The following is a 12,267-nucleotide window of genomic DNA, read 5'->3' as shown; positions in this document are numbered from 1 at the left end:
TCTGGGGGAAGACCAGGGATTTACCTCCGAAGGCAGCCAGTCGAATCAGCTGAAATGGGATTATTCTGCTTCACACCTAACAGAGGCCCAGGGGTCTGAAGCGCTACCGGCGCAGGATAGCACCTAGGAACTCAAGGAGGTCAATCATCTATGGATCTGATCTATACTACCCTAAAACAAATTCAGTCTGAAGCCCGCCAAGAGCACAAACAGCCCATGCAGCTACCAGGAAACTCCAGGGCGCTGTCAGGAAAGTTAACAAGGCCTGCACAGAGATCAATGAACGGGCTACTGCATTGGAGGAGCGCATAGTACACCTGGAAGCAAGTGTGGTGAACTCGGACAAACAATCCGCTTCTAATGAAAGCAGAATGACCGATGTCCTCTGGCAGCTGGAGGACTTTGAAAATAGACAAAGAAGGAATAACCTACGGCTTTTAGGTATAGCAGAAAAAGAAGAAGGCGATGATATCCGTGGGTTGTATTAAAGCTGTTTCGAGAGGCTTTTCCCGAGCTAGCCCATTAGAATTGGGATGCTGAGATACAGAGGGTCCACAGGTTCCCTCTAATGCTTAAGACAAGATCAGGCCAAGACGAAAAACCAAGAACCATACTGATCTTCTTTAGGAACTTTCTTTTGCGGCAAGCCATCTTTGAGAAAGCCAGGCCGGATGCGAGAAGATCTGCAGCAGGACACTCCTTTTTTGTATGACCTGATTTTTGTCACTCCGCTGTAGAGAGGAGATGGAGACTCCGCTCTCTTATCACTCCTTTTCAGCAGCAGGGATGTGAGGTTTTCCTTTTGAACCCAGCTAGGTTGAAAGTTAATTGCAAAGGCTCGATCAGAATGTTTACTTCAGAAATTCAAGCTTAGGAGTACTTGACCGAGCTCACGAACAGGGATGTAAGGAAATAAGGGCTAAGCTGGGAAGAAACAGTTGCACTACAGGTTGGGAAGGTTTTTTTTTTCTTTTTGGTACAAATCTGGTTCTCCTTCCGAATTTATAAGTGGGGTCGTGAGAGGGAGCAGCTAAGGGCGCAATAACATGCAGGAGGCATCACAGCGGGTCTATGGACCTATTTTGCCACTTTAAAGGGAGGGGGTGGGCAGAGCAGGGAGGGGGGTGGGGATCCGGGACCAAGGGAATAGCAGGATATTCACGGGATCTGGGATTGCACAATTTTGTTATTTTGCGGGGTGGTTTGTTTTGGACAGTATCATTAAGGTATAAATTAAGAAAATCCGAATAGCCTCTATTACCATATGTGGACTAAATGATCCTCAAAAAAGAAGAAGAGTGAGTGTGGATGTGCAATTCTTAAGAGCTGATATTTTATGTATTCAGGAAACTCACATTGAGGGCAGCAGAAAAAGGCTTCTTGAGCTGTCTGGGTATTATGTTGTAACCAATACATCGCAAGAGACTCGCACGAAGGGGGTGGCTATTTTGGCTAGGAACGGGACAAAAAGTTATCTTACTTTCACACGATGCAAGTCGGATAGTTTGGGAAGATGGGTAATAGTACAGGGGTGTATGGAGAATAAAATGTTTACCCTGTGTTCTGCATACGGCTCAGTGCTAGACGATCCAGCCTTGTTTGATTGGCTCAAATCCGAATTAGTAGGATGGACTTTACCCATACTCTTTTGCGGAGACCTAAATATTAATCTGAACTGTCAGGTAGCCTCCAGGAAGTCAATTTATCAGGGCAGGAAGCCCAAAGTGTTTAAATCTCTGTCACAATTGCAAGCAATTCACGGGCTAGTGGACATGTGGGCATTGCTTAGGGGGACCTAATTAGGTTATACACATTTCTCTGCACCACTTAAGGTACATGCTAGGTTGGACTACTTTTTGGCATCACAAGAGCTTGTCATAAAGAGCACCATCGAAATATTCCCAAAGATTATGTCTGATCACAACCCCCTGGTGATTGAGCTAGAGATCGAGCTCCCTCTCAGGCAGACCCGGTGGACGTTCAACAGGGCCCTCATAACTGACACAGAATATACCCGGCAGTTTAGAGAGTGGATCCCCAGGTTTATAGAGGATAACGTGGGAAGCACTGATCTAAGCAATGTGTGGGACACACTGAAAGCGGGGCTAAGAGGAGAATCTAACAGGTTTGGGTGGGAGTCCCAAAGAGAGGAGAAAAGCCTGCTGCAAACTCTATATAGAGACCTAGGCGCAGCAGAGGACCAACTGATACAGGTACTGTCTGCCGGCCTGGCTGCGGAGGCAATACAAATAAAAGTTACAATCGCCAGAGCTGCAATTACACAAATCTCAGCTAAAAAAGCAGCTGGCAAATATATGGCATGGAAAACCCGGGCCTACGAGAGTAGTTAGAGAATAAGTCACTTGTTAGCAACACGCACAAAGGAAAAAATAGTTCATGCAGGAATTAAGGAGATCAGGGTCCCGGGGGTGGGTCTGGTCTCAGATTCAAAAGATACAATCTCAGCGTTCCAGAAATTCAATCAAAAGCTATACACCGAGGACTCTCAGGGAGGGCCCCAGGAAATTCAGGATTATCTCTCAGGGATAGCCATGGACCAACTCTCAGGGGAGGAAAGAGAGAGATTAAACGAACCAATCACCTAGGAAGAACTCTCAACAGCTATAGATTTGTCCCCTTCAGGCAAAGCCACCGGTCCAGACTTAATTCCAGGGGAGTTTTATAAAAAAATTAAAGATCAGATTATGGGTTTGATGCTGGAAGTTTTTCAAAGGGCTCAAAGGGACCAGGCTACTCCAGTCTCGTGGAGAGGGGCAAACATTATAGTATTCCCAAAAAAGAGCAGACCCATAGTCGAACTGGGATCTTACAGGCCAATAACCCTTTTGAATAGCGACCTCAAGATATACTCACAAATTTTGGCCAACAGGCTGTCAGCAGTCATAGGAAAATTAGTTTCTCCATTCCAGCATGGATTTGTGCCTGGGAGGGGCACGGTAGATCATGTAAGAAGAATTATTACTCTGTTTGACCTGGCAAGGGTGTCAGGAGACCCTGTTGCAGCCATTTTTCTCGATGCTGAGATGGCTTTCGACTGAGTCTCCTGGCCCTTTCTTTGGGCTACTATGGTAAGGCAAGGTCTGGGTAGCAAATTCATTAATGCAATAGGCTCCATGTACCAAAATCCTGAGGCCAGGATCACTATGATAGGCGGGGAGTCGGATATAATCAAAATTACACGTGGCTCTAGGCAGGGGTGTCCGTGCTCCCCCCTTTTGTTCGCGCAATACATTGACCCATTCCTCAGGATAATAGTGGGGAACAATAACATCAGGGCATTTCCAACGCCAGGGGGGGAGTCAAAGATTTTAGCTTATGCGGATGATCTAGCCATAACTACCACTAACCCCACGGTCTCAATAAAGGAAGTGGAACTAGAGGCTCAAACGTTTGGAGCAGTCTCTGGTTATTTTTTAAATAGGGGCAAAACAATGATTGTTAAAAACTCCGGGGCAGTTCTGGTGGATAGCAGAGTTATGGACACGTCTAGATACTTGGGAGTGGACATCTCCGCAAATGTAGACGAGATTGTGCAATGCAATTTGGAGCCCCTGCTACGTAAGACCAAATCTGATTTCAACAGAATGAACAGCTTACAATTGACACTACTGGGATGGTGCAATGTGATAAAGATGCTGTTTCTGCCTAGAATGTTATACTTCTTTAGGTCAATCCCGCTGGAGGTTAACAAACTTTGGCTCTCCACCTTCAATCAAGTCATCTCTAAATTTCTTTGGGCTGGGAAACACCCGCGGAGAGCGCTGAAATATATGACCTTACCTAAGACGCGGGTGGGCGGTCTGTCCCCGATATTCAGATATTTTACTGGGCTGCGAACTTATGCCAGATGACTGATTTGTTAGGGAAAGGCTCTTTAGAGGCTCTAGTCGGCTTGTATCCATCCATTTACAGGTTACTGCTCGGAGAAGAGGCACATGGTTGCTTGATGTGGCACATCGACTTTGCTTATTTTAAAAGAGTAAAGTTCAAGGTCTTGTTGGGCGCTTTCAAAATTTGGACGGCGATTAGGAAAAAACCCAAGATGAACAGGATTCATTGGTATACTCCCTTGCAAAATAATACACTCCTACCAGAAATCTTTAATGGTGGCTATATGGAACTCTGGAGGGAGAAAGGAATTAGATTTAATGGAGACTTAATGGGGGATAACTCAATTTTACAATTTGATGCCATAAAGGGAAAGTTTGGAGTGGGAAATAATCACTTTTTAAAATTTCTACAAATCAGGGATTTTTTGTCGAAAAAGAAGATTCAGAGTTTTAACGTTCCCCTTATGGAGGCGGCTTTGGGGACTCAAGGGGTATCCATTTCCAAGCACTACACACTGCTCAGTGAAAACATGGAGGACGATCTCACTAAACATATGGAAGGATGGCAGGACAAGGTCCAGGCAAATACAGGTGTGTGTGAGGACTCCTTGTTGCTAAGCTCAACAGCAGCTATCTCCGCCAATATACAGGCTCAATGTTTTAAAACATGGCTGAACCTATATATTACTCCTTCTCGGATTTTTAAATGGGGAGGCTCTACAGGTATCAACTGCCCTCGCTGCGGTGAGCTCGCCGCCTACAGTGTTCACCTGTTTGCGACTTGCCTCCCGGCTAACCAAATTGATTGGCAAAATGACATAGTACGTTAATCAAATCATGAACTATAATATTCTGCTGTCTCCACAAGTCATTTTGTTGGGGGTGAGCAACCAGGCTCTGACGGCGCCCAGAAAGACCTTGCTCTTTATTATGATGGCGGTATTTAGACTCTCCATAGCAACCATCTGGCTAGACAAAGATCCTCCCTCAGTGCACTGCTGGCTGGGGAAACTATTAGCTACTAGTCATGGGAGAAAGAGATCTACAAACGCAGAGGTCTGAGAGCAAGGAAAAGAGGGGGGGATATCTGGTCCCCAATCAGCATCTGGATTAACGAACCTATGTTTTAAAACTTAACAGAGGAGAATGGCCATACTGGCTCGAAACAATTTGGTCCTGGCTGTCGTCTGGGGGGACATAGACAATTTTAGGGATTTAACTCTTGGGAAGTGGCATAAGATTTATAGTATGTTAAATAAGCAGGGTAAGGAAGAGTATTCATCCCTGCAATCTCTGCTTTACTTTTTGCTTTTTCTTTTCTTCTTTTTTTTCCCTGCAATCCGACTTTGGTATAGTTTCCCATGGTCCTGGGGAAAGGCTGGGGGGTGGGGGGGGGGGGGGTGTAAAACACAAATTGGGTATAGACATTATGCTCTCCTTGTACGGCATGTATTATGTATAATTTCTCTTTTCTTTCCTTATGTATATGTAACAAGCATTTAATATGATTGATTAACCCCATGGATGCTCAGCATATTCCCCTCCTGTGCTGAGAATTTGTAAACCCCTTTATTCATGACGAGCTGGGCTCGTCATGAGCGTGCGAGGAGGCTACTTCATGACGAGCCCAGCTCGTCATGAGTGTGGAAGGGGTTAAATAAAGATTTTTTTTTAAAAAAAAGGAAATCAAGAGCTGGGAAAAAACTCAGCTTCACTGAGTTTTCTGCACTTAGCGAGCGCTGAGGAGCGCAGAGTGCAGAAAACTCTGAAACCTCTGCAAAAGGAGTGGAGTTCACTGCCCAGGGTTACTCTGCACACTGAACACACACACATGGAATGACAGCACAAGGTATGGTTTCACATTAAAGCAGTACTCTACAAGAGAGGAGTCAGCAACTGTGTTATGTCTTCACAGAGAAAAGTGATCTGGTGATACTAAAGATTTACAAAAACATGATATGCTGCTACCACCACTTTATGTGACTTTCCCACTCTGTGCTCTCTTTCAGGTCACAGAACAGGTTCTATATCTTCCTTTACCAGAGGCCGAGGCATCGGCTCAAATGATACAAAAGCGTGATGGCAGGGCCAAGCAAAAAAACATAAGAATAGCAGATTTACTTGCATTCAGGCACTCAGGGCAGGTGTACATGCCCATTCACCATGAAGAGGACATTCCCATCCCAACAATTCCAATTTAATGTGGATGCACATTTAAGGCCCACATATTTAGATGTCTGAGTTACTTTAAATTTCTTTTCTGAGACAATCTAAAAGTATTCATATTTTACATATTTTTCATTTTTGTGATAATCAATACAAGTGGATTTTCCCACTGAGGAACAATACCATGATTAAGAAGTGCAGAACACCAATGGGAGTCCTGTCCATGATATAACATCATCTGAAAAATTATCTCAGGGAACCATCCCTATGATAAAGGGAAGCTGATTTACTTTGCCATTTCCAAGGCCATACCGTCAATCACTTACCAAATTGCAGCAAGGGTACAGCCCTGATTCAGTCCTTTCCTCATTACTATCTTACTTGGCTTCACTATTTCAGACCTTGCTGAGCTAAAGTGATGCTAAATCAATGACTAATGATTGTAACATCATCCAAAGTTTGTTGTGAGTGACATTATAAAATGCAACACTATAATCTTCAAACGTGCAACCTACTTTGGGAACACCTGTTTCCACAGCCTATGTTGACAATGCACTCAGAAGTGTTATGTTGTTAACCATGATGGCCCCTTTGCAAAAGCTAGCTTGCAGTATTGGCAAGGTGCTTTCTACAATATACTGTTCAATATATGTTACTTTTTTTAATAATGTACCCTTTAAATCAAGGAATTCAATCAACCTGTAATTGCTTGCACCATGCAGTGTCACTTAAGGCAAATTGCCTGTCTCTTTTTCCTAAAAGGACTTCTGGCAAGTTGAAAAGGGCATCAAGTCTGTTATTAGCCTAAATCAAGTATGGGAATCATACATGTTCATGTAAGATTTGGTAATTCAAGATGAACTCTTGTTGTTGAAGACTGTGGTATTAAACAGTGGCCCCTGATTCATTGTTCACCAACTTGTTATTATAAGAACATAGCATTTGGATTTGGAATCCTAAACAACAAAATCACTTTACATGATTCATGGTTAGATATGTACGTGGCTGTCGGAGATGGCCTCTGAGAAGTGAACAGAAAGGAAGTATCCAGCCTCCAAAATGTGGCTGTCAAACCCATGTTGTCCTACCAGTGCTGTCTATTTATGCTGAGGGAGTGGCCTCTCTGACATGTATCAAGTTGAATGAGTGTCAAATTCTTTGTGGAACTTCGGCCATAAATCCTTACTTCTAGGCTCTTCACCAAGTCCAGCTTTAGAAAGCAGGAACAAAAAGCAGATGGAATTTGTTGACAAAGGCCTGCTGTGTGATTTCTTTTTGTCGAGCAATTCATGTTGGAGAAGCAGAGCCTCCTGTGGAAAGGAGAATGTTCCCCTTTTAATCCTTTATTGAAGAGGTGTACTTGTTTTCAGACAAAAAAAAAACAAAACCTGTAGTGAAGTAGACACACAAGGCCTACCATTTGCCTTTTTAGACACCTTCCCAACCTACTCGACCAGTCACAGTCTTGACACCATCTTAATCTCTCTCATTTTTGTAATATTCCCTTGTGTCCGATGATACCCTGATGTTTAGGTTAAATAAGAGTCTTACACCTCTCCATTCTGCAATTTCTATGCCTTCTGCATCATCCAGGATTCTAGAATCAGCTCCCTTTTGGTTTTTCCATTGGGATTACTCACCTTTGTCTTTTTAAATATGTGACTGCTTCTACTGCTATGATTTAAACGATAATCATCCCCTTTAAAGATTTAAAGATTGTATATTGAACTAAGTAGACTCCGCCTCATAAAGCAAAAATGGATTCTAAGAGAGCCAAACAACAAACACACATTAATATCCCTGCAAGTTATAGGTTAGTTGTACAGCATTATGGTGCAGATAGAGTGCTGAGGGATCATTAAGTAGATAATGTGTTATGTGATATAGTTTTATTGCACACTATTCAAATTGAGAACTTTCTAAGCAATGTAATATTTTCTCTTAATTCGTATGACCAAATCTTCATGACTCGTCATGGAGTATTCAGATGGGTGAAAGATTGGAAAAAGAGGGCCCCAAAATTGATATCTGAATACTGCACACTGATACTTGCTGCAGTTGCAAAACTCACTGAATTTTGGGCTTAGGCCCGTCATGCTTTTGTATGCAGAATCCTATCTAATTCTCAGGAATGTCTGGCTCACAAAGCAACGTATGTGAGGTGGAGGTGGCACGTGCAAGGGTGGGGGAAGATCAGGAATGGGGGAAGATCATTGCTCGCACTTCAGTCAGTGGTACTGACATAAAAGCCGTAATTTCACTTTATTCCCAGAGCTATAGTTCTTATTTTCCTTTTTGGTCAAGCAATGCTGAAACCAAGTGAAGAGACAGGAGATACTCCAGTGATGGCTTGTGCTTTAACCATGGTATCTTAGCCTGCCTATGAAATGCAGTAACAATGTTAAGATTTGTGTATAGTACGAATCTGCATTTTGATGTCTAGAAAATGAGCTCTGCCCAACCCAAAGGTGCAATTGTGATCACATATGTGTCGTAAGGATAAGCAACATAAAACCTATGTAGTAGTTAAGACACTTTATTGGAGCATCCTGACATCTCTTCAACAGGCAAGCAACTCCCCGCAGCACTCATTAAGAATTTGGAATGCCGTACAAAACATAACACTCTGAATCACGCATACCCAGGTAAGGATCAAAGCTGTAATACTATGTAATATGGAACTTTACAACATATTCTAATTCTGCATACCACATACCTTCCTTATAATGTCAAATTAAAAATGTTAAAAAGAGAACAATATAAAGAATTAACATAGTAATTGAAACATGACAACATTTTGAAATGTCTTTGGAAACCTAATATCCCTTGTTCATTTACCCCTTTCTGATGCAAAAAACATCACTTGAAGAAACTGTCACATTCTTTTGTCACTTATTACCATTACGATTAGTAGATTAGAATTGAAATCAGGCTGAGTGGAATGATTCAATTCCAAGTTAGGTCCATTTATTTATTTATTTATTTTATTTGTAAAGCGCAAACTGTCGCTCTGGAAGGAGCATCCTGGCGCTGGGGAGAAGGAGCAGAAGAAAAAGATGACGTGTTAAATTGCTGCTAGGACTGATGCATCTGTTGCATTAAAAATCCATGTTTTCAGTGATTTTCTGAAATGGATTTCTGAGGATTGAAGTCGGAGTACTTTCGGGAGGGCGTTCCAAACCTTAGATGCTAATACGCTAAGGGATTTGCCACCCTTGGTCTTATAGTTGAATTTTGGTATATTAATTAGGTTTGATCCAGCCGATCTTAACGCTGTATTAGGCAGGTAAAGTGTGAATTTTTTTCGCCAGGTACTTAGGGCCAGTGTTATGTAGGGCTCTAAAAGCGATTAAAAGAATTTTAAAAAGAATCCTTTTATGAAGAGGAAGCCAATGCAGTGTCCTGAGGGCCACCGAGGCAGAAGATTTACGGGGAAGTTTTAAGACAAGTCGTGCTGCAGCATGTTGAACACTCTGAAGTTTTTTTAATGTTTGTTTCTTTATTCCCGCCATCAAACTATTACAGTAATCAAGTTTTGAAAGTATCAGGGCAACCGTCACCGACTTTATCAAATTTATTGGGAGGAAGTCAAAAAATGTCTTTAAAGATTTTATGATGCTGAAGCAGCTTTCTGCTAAACTCCTTGTATGGTGATCAAAGGCGAGTGATGAGTCAAAATAGACTCCGAGATTTCTTGCAACCTCTACTGTTTACGGGGGGGGGGGGGGTAGTTCCCTCTGGCCACCAGTCACTAGGGGTAAATTTAGTGGTTTTGCCTATTGGCAATATTTCGGTTTTACTCGAATTACATTTTAAGTGGTTATCTTTCATCCATTAAAAGACATTAAATAGGCAGTCACGAAAATTCTGTTCTGCTTCAGTGGAGTTTTTTTCCAGACTTACAATTAATTGGGTGTCATCGGCATAAGATGTAACTTCGATGCTGTATGACTCAATGAGTAAAATAAGAGGGGCCATATAAATATTAAAAGGCAAAGGGCACAGGGTTGAGCCCTGAGGTACTCCAGAGGTGATTTTCTTGTCCGCAGAGGTATAAGAACCAAGAGATATCGTTTGTGTTCGTTCAGAGAGGAAGGATTTGATCCAGTTGAGAGCTATGTCCGTTATCCCGCTATCTCTCAACCTTTCTATGAGGATGTTATGAGAAATGGTGTCAACAGCCGCCGAGAGATCGAGTAAAATCAGGACGGCGTTTTTTCCCTTATCTTGTGTAATTTTAATAGAATCAGTGAGTTCTATTAATGCTGTTTCTGTGGAATGCTTTGGTCGAAAACCTGATTGTTGGTGGTGAAGGATATTATGTAATTCCACATAATTTGTTAGCTCTAAATGCACCATTCATTCTGTTATTTTTCCTAATACTGGTAACAGGGATATCGGGCGAAGATTAGAAAGTTCAGTGGGGTCTTTATTTTGTTTTTTCATTAAGGGTTTCACTGAGTCTCTTTTCCATTCCTGAGGAACTGTGCCTGAACTAAGAGAGGCATTGACTATATTATTGATAATGGGGTTCACAATAGCCACAATTTGGTGTAGAATAAGAGGAGGACAGGCATCAGAGGGAGATCCTGATTTGCATGACAAGATGGTCCTGCGTGTATGTGCAAGGGTAGCCTGTTTAAAGGAACAAACGGCCAGATTCATCAAGGTAAGGATTTGCGAGTCCTTAATAGCGAATTTTAAGTATTCGCTAATAAGGACTCGCAAAACGGGATTCATGTAGGAATCGCAATTGAATTTGCGATTCCCACTGATTCCTTATTTGCGATTAGCTAATTGCTAATCGCAAATAAGGAATTACTCCCCATTCATTCCTATGGGCCTAAAGGCCTAAAGGCCCATAGGAATGAATGGGGAGTCATTCCTTATTTGCGATTAGCAATTAGCTAATCGCACATAAGATTGCGATTTCAAGGGTGCCAGGGTGTCCAAAGGACACCCTGTAGCACCCCTGAAATGTAATCAAAATTGGTGTTGCGCACACACATGTCCAAAGGACATGTGTGTGTGTAACAAATTGCGATTTCGCAATTTAAAAATGGTTCATGAATTGCATTTAAGGAATCTCAAATAGAGATTCCTTAAATGCAATTCCTCGCAAATGTGCGAATTCTTTATTAGCGAATTTTGCTTTTGGAATGATGAATCCCAAATGCAAAAACTGCACTCGCAAAGGGCCAGATTCTCAGAATCTGGCCCTTTGCGAGCGCAATTTAGCTTGATGAATCTGGCTGTACAAGAATTACCAGAGGTAGCTGTGGAAACTTCTCTTATCTTATTCCCAACCAAAATGTCATCTGACGGGAAGCCTTTCTGTATAAGTTTTATTTTGTCCTCAAAATATTCTGCGATATGATCACAGAGAATTTGGGAGGGAGGGATCTCTGCTTGCAGGGCTTTAGGATGAGTAAAAGACTTTACTATAGAGAAAATCATCTTGTGACTTTGTTGGGCTTCGTTAATTTTTTTGGTAAAATAATCCTTCTTGGCGATTTTTATGTGTGTATGATATGCATTCCTAAGTTTTATAAAAAGTATTTTAGCGTTGGGGTTCATATTCTTTCCTCCATTTTCGCTCGCCATTTTTACATAGGAGGCGGGATTCTGAAAGGGCCTGCGTGTACCATGGGGCACTTATCTTTTTTGGATTAACCCTCTTGTATTGTTTTTTGCTTTCTGTGGGGGCAAGGGTGCTAGTTGCTGATTGCATCCACGTGTGAAAAATTTGAGAATCTTGTACCACCTCTCCGGTAAGACTTGGGAACAGAGAATGGGCTAACTGGCTAAGGTGGGAGTTTTTAGCAATTTGTGGCCAGTTGAGTCTGGGTGAAAAGTGTCGGCTCAGCTTTCCAGTGTTGGTAGGGAGAGGGGAATGTATGTTAAAAGGAATAAAAAGATGATCAGTCCAAATTTGAGGGATGGGTGACAAGGTTTCCAAATGGGAAAAATTGGAGCAGACCCCATCCAGGATATGTCCTCCTTGATGAGTTGTGGTGCCTATTGTTTGGATCAGACCAAACATTTCTATAGTTTGAAGAAAATTATTCACGTAACGTTCTCCTGTGGAATCTAAATGCAAATTAAAATCACCTAGGAGCGTCAAATGATCATATCTAAGCAGGTACTGTCTTAGAGATTCTCCTAGAGATTCTAAAAATCTCGTGGGGCAACCTGGTGGGTGGTAAATTAGGCCTCCTGTAAAGGTAAGGAAGGCATTTAAGGAGATGCA

General features: G+C 42.2%; 1 protein-coding gene across 1 annotated transcript in view; it reads right to left on the bottom strand.

The window, feature by feature from the left end:
- GABRG1 (gamma-aminobutyric acid type A receptor subunit gamma1) overlaps positions 1-12,267 on the bottom strand; it is a 656,698-nt gene that overhangs the window by 140,854 nt on the left and 503,577 nt on the right. The gene's annotated exons all lie outside the window — the stretch shown is intronic.

This window comes from Lissotriton helveticus, chromosome 2_2 (genome assembly GCF_964261635.1).
Source record: "Lissotriton helveticus chromosome 2_2, aLisHel1.1, whole genome shotgun sequence".
Lineage (NCBI taxonomy): Eukaryota > Metazoa > Chordata > Amphibia > Caudata > Salamandridae > Lissotriton > Lissotriton helveticus.
This window is presented reverse-complemented; position numbering and strand designations above follow the sequence as displayed.